General features: G+C 36.9%; 1 protein-coding gene across 21 annotated transcripts in view; it reads right to left on the minus strand.

The window, feature by feature from the left end:
- Nucleotides 1–15,162, minus strand: part of EXOC6B (exocyst complex component 6B) — a 712,770-nt gene that overhangs the window by 457,014 nt on the left and 240,594 nt on the right. The gene's annotated exons all lie outside the window — the stretch shown is intronic.

A 15,162-nucleotide genomic window follows, 5' to 3' on the forward strand; every position in this document is an offset into this window, starting at 1 on the left:
TGTGTAATAGTCATATTGACTGTTCTTCCTTGGAGGTGTATGGATATTATCCTATCACTGACAGTGCTGTACTTCAGGATCTTGAAATATTCTTTTTGACGATGAATGTGACGCCATTCCTCTTCAATTTATCATTCCTGTCATAGTAGACCATATGATTGCCCAGTTCAAAATGGCCAGTACCAATCCATTTCTACTCACTAATGCCTAGTTTGTCAATTTTTATGCATTCCATTTCATTTTTGATGACTTCCAATTTTCCTAGATTCATGTTTCATACATTCCACGTTCTGATTATTAACATATGTTTGCAGTGAATTCTTCTCATTTTAAGTGATGCCACATCAGCAAATGAAGATCCCAAAAGCTTTACTCTCTCCACATCATTAAGGCTCAACTCTACTTTGAGGAGGCAGCTCTTCCCCAGTCGTATTTTGAGTGCCTTCCAACCTGAGAGGCTCATCTTCCACCACTATACCACACAACGTTCTGCCACTATTCATAAGGTTTTCACTGGCCAATTTTTTTGTAGAAGTAGACCACCAGGTCCTTCTTCCTAGTCTGTCTTAGTCTGGAAGCTCCAATGAAACCTGTCCACAATGGGTGACCCTACTGGTATTTGAAATACCAGTAGCACAGCTTCCAGCATCACAGTAACACACAGGCCACTACAGTACAACAAACTGATGGATAAGTGGGGGAGTGAAGGAATAGACACCAGTTGCCATCAAGATGATTTTGACTCATGGCAACCCCATGTATGTCAGAGTAGACTGTTCCCCAAAGGGTTTTCAACAGTTGATTTTTTCCAAGGTACCTCTGGGTAGATTCAAACCTTCTATCTCACAGTTAGCTGCTGAGTACAATCACAGTTTGCACCACCCAGGGATTCATGAAGGAGCTGACAGGGGCCTGAAAACAGACAGCCTTGGAGGCAGGAATAAGAAGCCAGGACATTACTTCTAGGGGTTGGAGAGTTACTGCCATTCGTAAAATGGGAGTTGCCCTTTACTGCTGTGAGTCAAGTAACTGTGGACAATGGACTTGAGAGAAAAAATGAAAGGTTAAAAGGTAAGTTAGCCTATGCCCAAAAAGATGAGAATCTGAACTGGGGCATTAATAGTAGGGATGGATATGAGGTTGTAGATTCAAAAAATATCTTAAGGTAAAATTAGCAAGACTTGGTAAGAGCAGACTCCAGGGTAGACTGCAAAAACCTGCCAGACTCCTCTACTTTCTAGTATAATCTTGGGCAATTTAACCTGTTAGCATTTCAGTTTCTTTGTAAGATAGGGATAAAAACAGATTCTACCTCAAAAAGGTCCTGTGTGAACTAAATGAGTTAGTATATGTAAAGAGTTCAGAACAATAGCTAACAAATAGTGAATACTGAAAAAAATCTTAAAAAGTTGTGCTGGCAGCAGTAACAGCAGCGATAGTGATGAAGGTTGTCATAACGAAATGGAGGTGAAAAGGGGGTGGGGGGATGAATCAAAGATCATTTATAAGTCCCTAATTTGAAAGACTATGTAGGTAGTGTGGCTACCGAGAAAGAAAAAAAAAAAAAAAAGAGTTTGTTGGGGGTTACAGGGTAAATGAATATGAGTTTAATTTTAAGTAATTTGAGTATAGGGTATCATTCTGAGTTTCATCAAAGTAAAGCTGTCCTATTTTTTTTATAGATAGAAAACAGGAGTGGAACTCAGGTGAAAAGTCAGGGCAGACAATGGCACTGGGGAGCCAATGATACACAGATGGTAAAGTCCTGAAATGGTTAAGTTTCATCAAGCACAAAACTTAGAGCAGAAACAAAAAAGTGGCCAAGTACAAAACTTCAAAATTATCACAAAGGAATGAAAGCAGGTTCTAGAGTCCTTTGGGAGAGGGGGGGAAGAAAACAGCCACCAAAAAAATTTCTGGGGCTCAGTGGGCCTCATCTAAGAAACGTTCTTTATACAGTTTGAACCCCTGGAAAGAACTGGGAAAGACAATAGAAAATGGGAAAGGCATGGAAAAAAGGAATAGTAAACATGGCAGCTATAAACAGAGAGTGAGAAACAGAAGACTACAAAACCCTAAGCATTAAATAGTATATGAGAATTAAGAACAATATATCATGCCAAACAAAGCTGGTTTCAGAAAGAAAGAGGAAAGGAGAGGGATACAGAAACAGGAGGAAACAAAGACATTAAGAAAAAAGAAGGAAGTCTACTTCTGCCCAGAACTCTCCTTACCAACCATTTATAAAGACATCTTTGTAGTCCTTTCTTTCACCTTTCCTTACAATACTTCCGATATAAGGGCCAAAATGAGACAGACACAGCCAATCTGGAGCAGTACCATAAAAAGACAACACAAATAATTCATGAAATACGAATTTATTAAATACTAATTGTAACTAAGACATTGCATAAGAAACCAAAGATTACATGAGATACAGAGGCTAATCAGTCATTTAAAGAATTCAAAACCTCATGATAAAGTCAAGGCAAATATACAAATAAAAAAAACTTCAATAAAAGAATCATATGAAGATTATCAAATTAATGATCAGACAGTAAATGACTGCTTTAGGCTGGAGTGACTGGGGGGAAAAACAGGTACAGCAGAGAAAAGAGGTGTAGATACAGAATTGCTGAGTTTCTGATCCTGGCTCTGTTCTTTAATTTTTTAATCCTATGAGCCTGATTCTTCATGTATTAAATATAGATAACAGACTAATAGTTATCTAAGATGATGCATATAAAAGCACTTTGTCAGTTGCAAAGTATTATTAAAAAAAAAAAGTCAACTAATGAAAAAAGAAGTAGACTCACTTCTCTCTATTCTTCATTCTAAGTAGAGCTAAAAATTCTGGACATCATATAAAAAACAAGACTAAAAAGACTCCGAATGTTAGAGCTACGGAGCTCAGAAGCCTCAGGAACCAAGGAACATTATAGCAATGAGTTCCCTGGTGTTTTTCTTCAACTTCTCTATATTTTATTTTTTCTTCATATATCCCATATTGAGTACCAGAAAGGCTAGAAAAGCCAACAAAAGCAGGCCAAAAAAAGGTCCAAGAAAAGCCTCTGCTCTCTATCCAAAGGACTATGAAAGGGGCAACTGTGCAAGACAGCAAACTTTTATACAGCAATTGCCTCACAACAGTCAAACACCATGGAAATAAAATGAGACACCTCCCATCCCCAGTCTTACCCCCATCAGCAAAGGTCAAGTGGAGAACCTAAACTTCTACTCCCATAAGTGGTAACAAGGCATCCTTCCTACTCTCCATCAAAGTGGTGTCAGTGGGAGCCCAGTAGGAAGCCAGAACTTCCATCATCATCCAAATGGGCACAAAGCCTCCTTCCCAATATGGACCATTGGAAACTACTTGAGGAAGAATAATAAGATGTCCCTCCCTTTCCCAGCCAAGGAGGTAATAGGCAAGGACTAGCAGGGAACCTGAAATACCACCTTCTCCCAGTAGTAACAAGGCACAAGGATATCAAAGGAGGCCAAGTGAGAAACCTAGACTTCCACCTCAACCTGGCAAAAAAGTAACCTCTTTCCTTGCTGGAGCAATGTCAAGAAGGCCTCCTAAAACAGAGGATTTAAATAAGATCCAAAGTCTCATAACATAATACATAAAATGTCTATAATACATAATCAAAAATCATGCATCATACCAAGAACATATTGTTTTGTGACATTGTTTGTCAACCCCACAACATGTCAACATCTTCCCCTCTCGACCTTGGGTTCCCCATTACCAGCTTTCCTGTCCCCTCCTACCTTCTAGTCCTTGCTGCTAGACTGGTGTGCCCATTGACTCTCCTTTGGTTTCATGGGCCTGTCTAATCTTTGCCTGAAGGGTAAACCTCAGGAGTGACTTCATTACTGAGCTGTAAGGGTGTCCGGAGGCCATACTCTCTCAGGGTTTCTTAAGTCTCCGTCAGACCAGTCTAAGTCTGGTTTATCTTCTGTAAGTTAGAATTTTATTCTACATTTTTCTCCAGCTCTGGCCAGGACACTACGACCACCAGTCAGTGGTGGTAGCCGGGCACCATCCAGTTGTGCTGGGCTCAATCTGGTCCAGGCTGTGGTAGTTGTGGTCCATTAGTCCTTTGGACTAATCTTTCCTGTGTGTCTTTGGTTTTCTTCATTCTCCCTTGCTCCAGATGGGGTGGGACCAGTAGATTATTTTAGATGGCTGCTCACACGCTTTTAAGACCCCAGACGTAACTCACCAAAGCAGAATGTAGAACGTTTTCTTTATAAACTATGTTACACCAATTGAGCTAGATGTTCCCCAAGACCATGGTCCTCATAGCCCTCAGCCCCATAATCCAATAACTCAGGGAGTTTGGATGTGTCTATGGAGCGTCCATGACCTTGCCTTGGACAAGCTGTGCTGGCTTCCCCAGTATTGTGTACTGTCTTAAGCTGTTATGATTTAGTATTTTTTAAAAACTCCATTTTTTGAAAAGTTATATGAATATAAACCTAATGAGGTGTTTAAAAAAATCAAAGAGATAAAGCAAGTGAAATTAGGGTGATTTTAAAGTTTTCAAAACAGTCAAAGGTCAAGAGAGGTCTAAGATAGAGATCACTAAAGATGCTATCTATCAACATTTTATAAATGTTTATTAGTATAAACAAGCAAATATAATTCAGGGTAACCAAAGTTCTACAGTCATTCTAACTTGCTTAGTTTCATATGCCTAATCATCTTCCGTTTACATAAAGACTCATAAACTGAAAACCAAATCTTTAGGAAAACAATTGTCTCATATATTAGGAATGGAGAAATAATAATAATTTGTTGTTTAAATATATCCTCCTTAAATATCTAGATACAGTCCAGAAAGGAGGCATAACCCTACAGGTTCATATTGTCATTGTTGTTTTTAGCTGCCATTTAGTGCATTCTGACTCTTCTTGACCCTGTGTGTGCAGAGTAGAACTGCTCAATAGGGTTTTCAAGGGTGTGACCTTTCAGAAGCAGATCACCAGGCCTGTCTTCCGTGCACTTCTAGGTTGGTTCAAACTGCCAACTTTTCAGCTAATAGTGGAGCACTTAACCCTTTAGACTATCCAGTTTCAAATGCAACTTCTTCATTAAGCTTAGAATCAGATAAAAGTAGATGAAAATTTTACCAGCAGATTCCTACAATCTTTTTTTTTTTTTCCAAATTTCCTAATTCACTCAAAGCAGGCTCTCTCAAAAACCATGATCCATTTTTGGAAATTAAATTTCAATAAGATGTAATAAGGTAAAAGTAAATATCCTTAAGGTTAAAAACATTTGATTTTGTTTAGTCAATCTCAAATAGAGCCATCAGGGATATTTTTAAATTGAAAGGACATTTCTACAGATATCAGAGCTAGATTAATATGCTATTTATTACAACACTACACAGTAATAATGATGGTTGCACAGCATTGTAAATAAATCGATGCCACTGAATTATACATTTAAAAATGGTTTAAGTGGCAAATTTTATGTTATATGTACTTTACAACCAAAGCAAACTTTTGAAGCTGATAATTTAATTAATTAATGGCTATTCATTAGATACATGGATCATTTCTAAGTAATATGGAATACTAAAACATTGATTCCTAAACATAATTTTATATACTTTTGATTCTAATTTCTATACATTATAAAGCTGTTACTACACGTGTTCATTTTTGAGATGTGTATGGATACAGAACATTATAGAAGATTTGCAGAAAAGAAATTATACTTGTAGTAAAGCTAAGGTTTGATGGGTTTATTTATAAGGAGCTTTTGTATCAAATATCATACTGACAAAAAGCTAGAATTTGTTTTTTTTCTCTGCTAAAATGACAAAATTTAATTGGATTATTGGTCTGCTCTTTACCTTCTGTGTAAACTGCCTACGTAACAAAAGATTCTATGTCTTAACAGAATAACCTTCTATGATTCATGTTAATTTTATTATGTCCTTGATTATTTAAGAAAACAAACCTTTCTCACTTGGAAAAGAGGTAACGTTCTTTACACTCATGTTACCTCCTATGTTTGCTTTTAAAATCTTTATTATCACCTTGATTAGACAGGTAACCGGGTATTGTTTGTCAGTAACTGATGATCCTATCTTAATCAAGCATTCAAATACACTAATAACAACTTTTGATATTTTGAGTTCCCAAAGATTGAATCCTAAATACCTTTTGAACCTAAAATTGTCTTTGAGATTTCCCAGAAAGGCCCTGGAAAATCACAAAGGGTTTGTTCTTTCACGTTGTAAAAAGAGAGGTGATAGAAATATTTAGGTTTATTTCATAGGTTACTATTGCCGAGTTAGCAAATCAGAAATGCTTCTTCTTCCCTGGATTAAATCTGTAAAATGTTATAAATATTTCAGAAATTATGCTGTATGACAAGCTTCTAGAGAACTGTCAGTGTCCTTGCTGTCCATGATATGTTTCTATTCATCAGAATCTTGGTGCTGCTTTCTCTGATATTAAAAATTAGACAACAGTATAATGATATCAGTCAAAATTCTAGTTATTTTCAAAATGTTAACTTGGTTGCAACTTTTACTTCTTTAATTTGGATCTAGCATCTTCTAGACCAGTGGTTTTCAACTGGGAATTCATATCACTTATCGAGGAAGTTTTATTAATATTTAGCACCTACTCCAGTCACGGTGCCCTGGAGGCACAGTAGTCAACTGTTTGGCTGCTCGGCACTTTGAATCCACCAGCAGCTCCTTGGAAACCCTCCAGGGCAGTTCTTCTCTGTCTTGTAGGTTCACTATGAGTCAGAATCAACTCGACAGCAATGGGTTTTTTTGCTTTTACTCCAGACATACAGAATCTGTTTACACTCTCGATATACTCTTGGTATATTCTAACTATATTCTATACGCGTGGTATATTCATGATATATTACATCAGGATTATTATTGCGTTATATCTGAAGTCTTTTCCCTGTAAAGACTGTGTTCATCCATTTATATAAAGTATATGTAATATCCACTCTTCTTTGAAAATAGGGCTAATCATTATGTTTACAGGGTTTTTTTCTAAAATTTTTTTAAATGCCTTTTACTTTGTTTTGCACGCCACAGAAGCAATCAAATTTCCTTGTAAGTTGAATTATTCTTGAAATCTTATTATCAGATATTTCACTTTTTAAATTTATGAGTAATAAGTTAAACACAGCCAATTTAAGTCTTTGCGTCTACAGACAGTTTTCTGTTTTAGTCTGATGTTTCCTTGGAAATACTTGCAATCAGCTACAGGTCAAAGTGCTTCATCTTCAACTAAAAAGCCTTCAACTTCCTTGATAAACATTCCCTTGGTTTTCACCCGACATCACAGACCACATCTTGTCATTCTCCTTTCCAGAATTTTATCAATCATCCCCTTAAGTTGATGTTTCCACAAGGGACAAAAGCCTCGAAATCTAAAATATATAAACACTTCATACAAATCATTAAGAAAAGGGCAGATGTCTCAAATTTCTTTATAATAAACAAAAGAAGTAAACAGACATTTTTGCAAAATAAGATAGCTCAAATGGCCAATAAACATATGAAAAGGTATTCAACATCAATAGTCATCAGAGAAATAAAAACCATAAAGCACTACTATTACATACCCACCAGAAAGGCTAAAATTAATAAGATGGAAAATATCAAGAGTAGTAAAAATATGGAGCAATTGGAATTCTCATATTCTGTTGACAGAATTTTAGATGAGTGCAACTACTTGGGAAAACTATTTGGCTGTATCTACTAAAGCCGAATATGCATACCCTAGGACCCAATCAGGATAGGTGCTTCCATCTGGGGCCGGAAAGGTTTGGTTGGACTGGGAGGGAACAAGAAAAGAGCTACTAGGATACTAATGACATTCCATATCTTGATCTGGGCGCTGATTACATGGGTTTGATACCTTGATTTGAGAAAATTCAAGCTGTACACTTTTGTACAGCTTTTATCTATGTACGGAATACTTTTCTTAAAAGTTTTAAAATGAAAAAAAAATCCATTAAAAAAAAAGTTGTCCTAAGTGTTTCTCTCTTCCAACTCCACAGCATGGTACCCACTGCCACTGAGTCAATTCCAACTCATAGTAACCCTACAGGACAGAGTAGAAGTGCCCCATAAGGTTTGCAAGAAGCAGCTGGTGGATTCCAACTGCCCAGCTTTTGGTTAGCAGCCAAGCTCTTAACCACTGCACCACCAGGGCTCCAACTCCATGTGTTCAACTACCATATGCATACTACCAACTCATACAGCTGTACCTCAAACCTAGAAGTCTTTTAGTGAGCCAGACTGAGACACATTGGCAAAATTAGTCATCGGCAACTGTTCAAACAGATATTCTTTAAATATTTGTTCAATATTTATTTAGATAGATACAAGGCTAAATGCTACATGGGGGTGTGTAGAAAAGTACTGATAAAGCCTACTATCTACTGTATTACTCCTAGCTATTAAGTCAGGCCTCAAATTTGAAAAACAAATGAGTTAAACAAAGCCTTGCAGTTATCCAATCCTAAATTTCTTGGAGAAAATTTCTAAAATTCTCTATTACTTGAACGTGCCCTTTATAGTAGTCATCACCCGCAACCCCCACCACCTCCAAAGGTTTATCCAAGTACATCTGCTCACATGTTTTGGTGCCCTGGGCACTGGTCCAGCAGACCTTAATCAGGCTTAACTACTGAGTTATTCATCTGCTAACTAACCTCATTCTAAATAGGTCCAATTTAAAAGGTTCCAAAGTTATTCATATAGGCTCCACCTCCCCATACACCCTAAAAGCAGCACAGCAGAGAATAAGTACAGGTATTTCTATTCTTGCTATATTCTTCCTAGAATCTCCTTTTTCATAAATGATATCACAATCTTCCTAGCCAATTCCAGCCAGAAACCTGGAAGTCATGAGCAGTACTGTACCCTTACCAGTTAAAAACCAAACCCATTACCGTAGAGTCAATTCCAACTCATAGCAAACCTACAGGACACAATAGAACCACCCCATAGAGCTTCCAAGGAATGGCTGGTAGATTTGAACTGCTGACCCTTTTGGTTAGCAGCTGTAGGCTGTAGTTCTTAACCACTGCACCACCAGGATTCTGTTGTACCCCTAGTGTGTACCAATACATAGTTTTAGCAGATAACTTAAAATGAAATGCTAATAGAGAATTTCAACCTATTTACTGCTTTTAGCCCTCAGTAGAAATGAAGAATAAAAATATAAAGGGCAACTCCTTGTTTTCTCTTCCCTCAGATAAAAATCAGGGAATACTATTCCATTTAACAAGAACTTACATAGCACCTGGAGCCCTGGTGGTGTAGTGGTTACAGCACTCAGCTGCTATCCAAAAGGTCAGCAGTTCAAATCTACCTGCTGCTCCTTAGAAACACTATGGGACAGTTCTACCCTGTCCTATAGGGTCGCTATGAGTCAGAACCAACTGACAGCAATAGGTTTAGGTAGTCGGTTTTATATGGCACCTACCACTTGCCAGGTAGTTCTAAGTGCTCTACGCATATTACCTTATTTAATTCTCATATCAACCCTATGAAAGAACACACAAAGAGTTTAGGTAGCTTCCTCAGGGTCACAGAACTTGTAAGTGGCAAAGCCAGAATTTGAAAGAGATTGTCTGGCTACAGAGTCCATGCTGCATTAACCATTATACTCTTCTACCTTCTAATCAATGGTAACAGCCTGTCACTATGTCTTTCCATACTTTCTCCATGCTCAAGAACATAGTTTTTTTTTTCTTTTATATAAAGAGTCATAAAAGAGACTTTCAATAATGTTCAACATTTGTTCACTTATAAATTCCAAATGAGCCTTTATTGTCTTTTCATATTTGTCTGTAATTAAATGGTCAAAAAGAAACGTGAAGACAGTTCTGCTGGGATCACTGTTTTCAGCTATCTCTTAGACAAAACTTATTGCCAGACTCTGGAGAGGGACTGACCTCCTCGCCTGTCCATAAGAGGGGCAAGGAACATCGGTTTCTTGTTTCCCCTACTGTCCTCATTCCAGAAATCCACCTCATGAGAAACTCTCACATGTAACACATCTGGAAAGAGAGCTTTTTTTCCCAAAATTTGCTAGCATATACTAAGGAAGACTTCAGACTATACCAATTACCTTCAAATTCTTATACTCTTGCTCAAGATCCCAAATGTCAGGCATTCTCTTAAGATTACTGGCCTTTTTACTGAATTGTATAAATATCAGAGTACATTCTTAGTCTCCTTCCATTACTACAAGACCACCACAGCAGACCCATTACAAACCTATCTCCAGGAATATTCTCACCTCCAGTTCACATTTGGTCATCATTTACTCTAAACAATGGCTTTCAATTGAATTTACTGTGGTTTTTATGAAACTCTAAGTTTTCCATGGTTTAAAAGAAACAAAACTTGTATGTTCTGGCTATCCTTCAAAGTTTCTATTAATCTATTCCTCTCTTCTGAATTCACCCTCATTCAGAATTTAATAGTAGCCCTACTTTTCCTATATCAGGGAGACTGCATAAATCAAGTAAGTTAAAGTTATGTTTCTCCTATCTACCAGAAAACCTCACCAAACCTAGAAAAAATTTTAAAATTTCAAAATACATGTTTTTTTCACTTAGAAGAATAAGAAAAGATGAAATATAACAACATTCTAAATTCATTATTGCAAATGAACTCACATTCAACAATAGAAATGGATAGCTCCTTCAACACTGGATTTATCAAAACATTGGGTTTATCATAAACAGAATAAATACTAAGTGGTTATCAAGAAGAGAACACCAAGGACACTAATATTTGGAGTTCATCTGAAGGTCATAAATAGTTGGCTTAATAGCTCCGAAATCTAAATTGATCTCTCTCACACTGTTATCTCTAAAATTTGTCTTCTCTTCTTAGTCCCTATACCGTTGCTCAGACCCTTATCCTCTGATGCTTAGATTTCTGAAAATGTCTTGTTTGATGGATTCCAGTCTTACCTTCATTTAATACCATACTCAATACTGCTGTCAAACTAATCTTATAAAAAAAAAAATTTTTTTTAACTAATCTTATGAAAGTGTAAATCTAAAACACTTTAAAAAATCTTGTAGTAGCTGATTACTGTTCTCAAAATACAATGCATACATGCCCCTGACCTGTATTGGCACATTCTATAGGCACATTTTGAATAGGTGGATGAATGGACAAAAAACAGCTGGTTGGACAAACCAACCAAATGTTTTGGTTGATTCAGGAAAATTAAATTGTGTAGGTCTGGGGATTCAAAATATAAGATGATTAGCCAGTAAAAGTATTAAAGGAAAAAAGGGAGATAGAGCAAACAGAGAAAATGTGAAGAAAAAAAGCAAAATTCTAATTTTTATGATTTGTATCATGGACAGAAATCAGGAGAGGGTTTGGATAACTTACCTTCTGTTGGCAAATAATTTCTTTAAAACTCTAAATGCTAAATATTTTCTTCTACATGTCTTTGTATTTTCCTAATTTTCTTTAAAAATTTAATTTTTATAATATAAAATACTTTTAAAATTCAGTAATTCCCCATTTGCTGAAAGCTTCATTTAAAAAGTCAATCCTCCACTTCAAATGGCTTCTGCATCATGCTCTGGGAAAACTTGAAAAGATCAACAAATGTAATTACAAGAATCCACAGGTCACAAAAATATCACAGCAAAAGGGAAAAAGGAATTTCAACCTTCTATACACAACATCTTTGAGTCTCCTGTGAGTAGATTTTCCAACCTCAGCATCTTCTGAATATCAGGACCTAATGCACCAGGGATGCACGACATCATCTTCTCTCTAAAAAGCCAGGTTGTGTGAAAAAGATAAGCTTCTTCCAGGCCTCCACAGTGCACGTTACCTACACCAGAATTTGTTGCCATCAAGTAGATTCCGACTCATAGAGACCCTATAAAACCCAGTGCCGTCGAGTCGATTCCGACTCATAGCGACCCTATAGGACAGAGTAAAACTGCCGGATAGGGTTTCCAAGGAGTGGCTGGTAGATTCAAACTGCCGACCTTTTGGTTAGCAGCCTAGCAACCTAGGGGGCCGAATTATTCATGGCAATTAATTAATACAAGCAGAAACAAACACTTTTCATTAACAACTTAAATAAGAGCTTTTCTTAGTAACTTCATTGATTTTTCCTTTGAATATGAAAATATGACACTTTCTACTTGAAGCAAACTATCCAAAAAGCTTTTCCACCTCAGGAATTATTTCTGTGGATGGAACACTGGTTGCCTGAGAGTCTGTACAGCATAATTTGTTAAGGTTCTGCAGTATAAGTGGCAAGACTGTATTATTAAACAATCGGGCAATGCTCTCTGATGTGGCACTAGTAAAGGGAGCACTGCTAAAATGTAGAGTGTTTTCAATATGTACACTTGCAGGGTCTTAGACTCAATTAAAGAAGGAATTTATTTTGTAGTTTGCCCCAACTTTCAGTAACCTGAGAAGCAGAGATAAAGAGAGAAAACAATTTTGCATGCACAACAGCAATCAGAACAGCTAAAGAAAAATGGTAAGACACTGATTTTCCACTTTGCTTCCTGGAAGTCTGTGCATGAATTCTGCCCCCGTGCCCCATTTTCATGTAAGCTCAGAGGGCGATCTCTTCTTACTCAACTGTCAAACATGTGATATTCATCTGATACTACTCTCTTTCCTAAATCTTCATCTAGTCCGCCCTCTGCAATAAAATACTCAATCAGCCTCATCAAACAGAAATTAAAGTTGCTTCTGAATACTAACATCTGTCTAATAAGGCACAGACCAGAATCATTTTAATTAAAATCACTACCCAGCAAGGATCCAACTTTAGCCCATAGCTCAAGATTGAGTACATATTAGCTGGCCGATAAACATAAGGTGAGGCAGGGGGAAGGATTCTCCCATTTGGGGCACTGACTGGGGAAGGAAAAAGCTCTTCCTTAGCAATGTTTAATAGTATATATAAAGTTCCACGCCAGTTAGATACCATAAAATATAAAAAGATGTCGTAATTTTTCTTTAATATTATTACAATCTACTTGTGAAGACAACTCTTACACACAGAACAAAAACCAGCATGGTATAGTATATAGATAGGAAACATACACCGTAGGTAATAAGTTATGAAGGCAATCAGAACAGGGAAAGATAGATCACTACTGGTGGAGTGGTCAAGGGAAGCTAAATAAGAGAATTCACAGTTCTCACAGTTTGAAAAACAGTTTGAAGGGACCCCAAAATCATCTTGTTCAAACATCTATTTAAGGGTTGATAAGCCTACAATCAAAATACCTCCAAAAATTATAAAATTAGATCCTTTAGTGAAGCTAAATTATAAAATATTTCTCAGCATTGACAGGAAGCGACATAGTTTAGTAGAAAAATGTGAACTTCTTCGGAATCCACCAGATACTATAAAATCAGCAAAGTTAATTAACATTTCTGAGCCTTAGCTTCCTAATCTATAAAATGAATATAACGATACCTGTCATTATTCTTGTATTTTCTACACGAAGTATAATACTCATATTACACTTAGAAAATAAAAAATATTGTTAGAATAATATTTAATGCATTGTTTGTTTAAGGCATATCTGTGTACCTATAGCTATCTATCTATCCACCTATCTATGGTGTTGTTGTTTACCATCAAGTTGATTCTGACTCTTATGACCCCTACGGCATAGTAGAACTGTCCCATAGGATTTCCTGGGCTGTAATCTTTATGGGGACAAATCATCACAACTTTCTCCCACAGGGCCACTGGTAGGTTCAAACCACCAACCTTTTTGGTTAGCAGTATGTGCATATAGTTGTTTCCATCCCTTCACTTTCTCCCTGCCCCCTAGTTCTCCCCCAACCTCAAAGCTTCCATCCATCTGATATAATGCTACCCTCTTGGTACAAAAACATTACAGTTCTAATCAATTCCCCACATTTAAACTGTTTAAAATATGAAGCCATATCAATAGCCCCAAGGGTTCTCTCTTTTCCAGGTTAAAACATCCTTAGTCCTTCAAGTATTCTTCATATGATGTTTTGTTAGATAACTACTCTATTTCCATTCTTCTGAAGATGCTCTGCTTCAATTATATCCCATTAAAGTATGGTACCACAGCCTAATGTAACATCCAAGTGTATTCCACCCAGAACAGAATGGGACTATCATTTCCCTCATCCAGATACTACAATAGTACTAAACTACTAATGCAGCCTTGGCTTTTCTGGATGACCACGTTGCACTGCCTTTTTTTTTATTTTTTTTAATATCATTAGGATTTTTTCCACATACATTACTTATAAACTTTTCCCATCCTGTACTTAATTTTTTTTGACTCAAGAGCAGGATTTTACATTAACTCTGATAAATTTTAATTCTGTTGGATGAAGCCAGATTCATCACCCTGAAAAGATCCTTCATAATCTTGATTCCGATATCCGTCATTTTCATTTGATAGTAATTAGAAATATAATAAGCATCCTCTTAATATCATTATTCTGATGAAAAAGTCAATGCTCAACACAAAGGACCCCACTACACAATGTAAGGAGCCCTTGCGGCACAGTGGTTAAGACGTATGGTGAGCTACGTCTGCTAACCAAAAGGTCGGCAGTTCAAATCCACCAGCCACTCTTTGCAAACCCTGTGGGGCAGTTCTACTGTGTCCTATAGGGTCACTCACTATGAGTCGGAATCGACTCCACAGCAATGAGTTTATGGATTATACAATGGCGGCAATCCTCTATTCTGACAGATTCATCTATCATCAGGTTTTATATTCAATCACCTATCTATTTATTGATCATTTTATCCAATTTATATCTCTTCACCTTGTTTAAATAGCCATTAGGATGGCAATGATATATAAAACAATGTTAAAAATAAGAAATGGTTACAAGAAGTAAATTACTTTCTATTTCCCAAATGCACCATCCTCTCTCTCCTTCAGGCATTTGTAAACCCTGTCCTCCATACACAACATGCTTTTTCCTCACCAGACTGCAAGTTTTGGGAAGCATCATCAGCCATGGGTGCTTAGCCTTGAGAAGCCAACAAATCCAGAAAAAACCATTCAGAACCAAAGCAAGAGATCCGGTTACCCACCATCATTTCATAAGCTTTAGGGACAAATTCTACCATACCACA

This window comes from Loxodonta africana, chromosome 15, assembly GCF_030014295.1.
Source record: "Loxodonta africana isolate mLoxAfr1 chromosome 15, mLoxAfr1.hap2, whole genome shotgun sequence".
In the NCBI taxonomy this organism is placed as follows: Eukaryota; Metazoa; Chordata; class Mammalia; order Proboscidea; family Elephantidae; genus Loxodonta; species Loxodonta africana.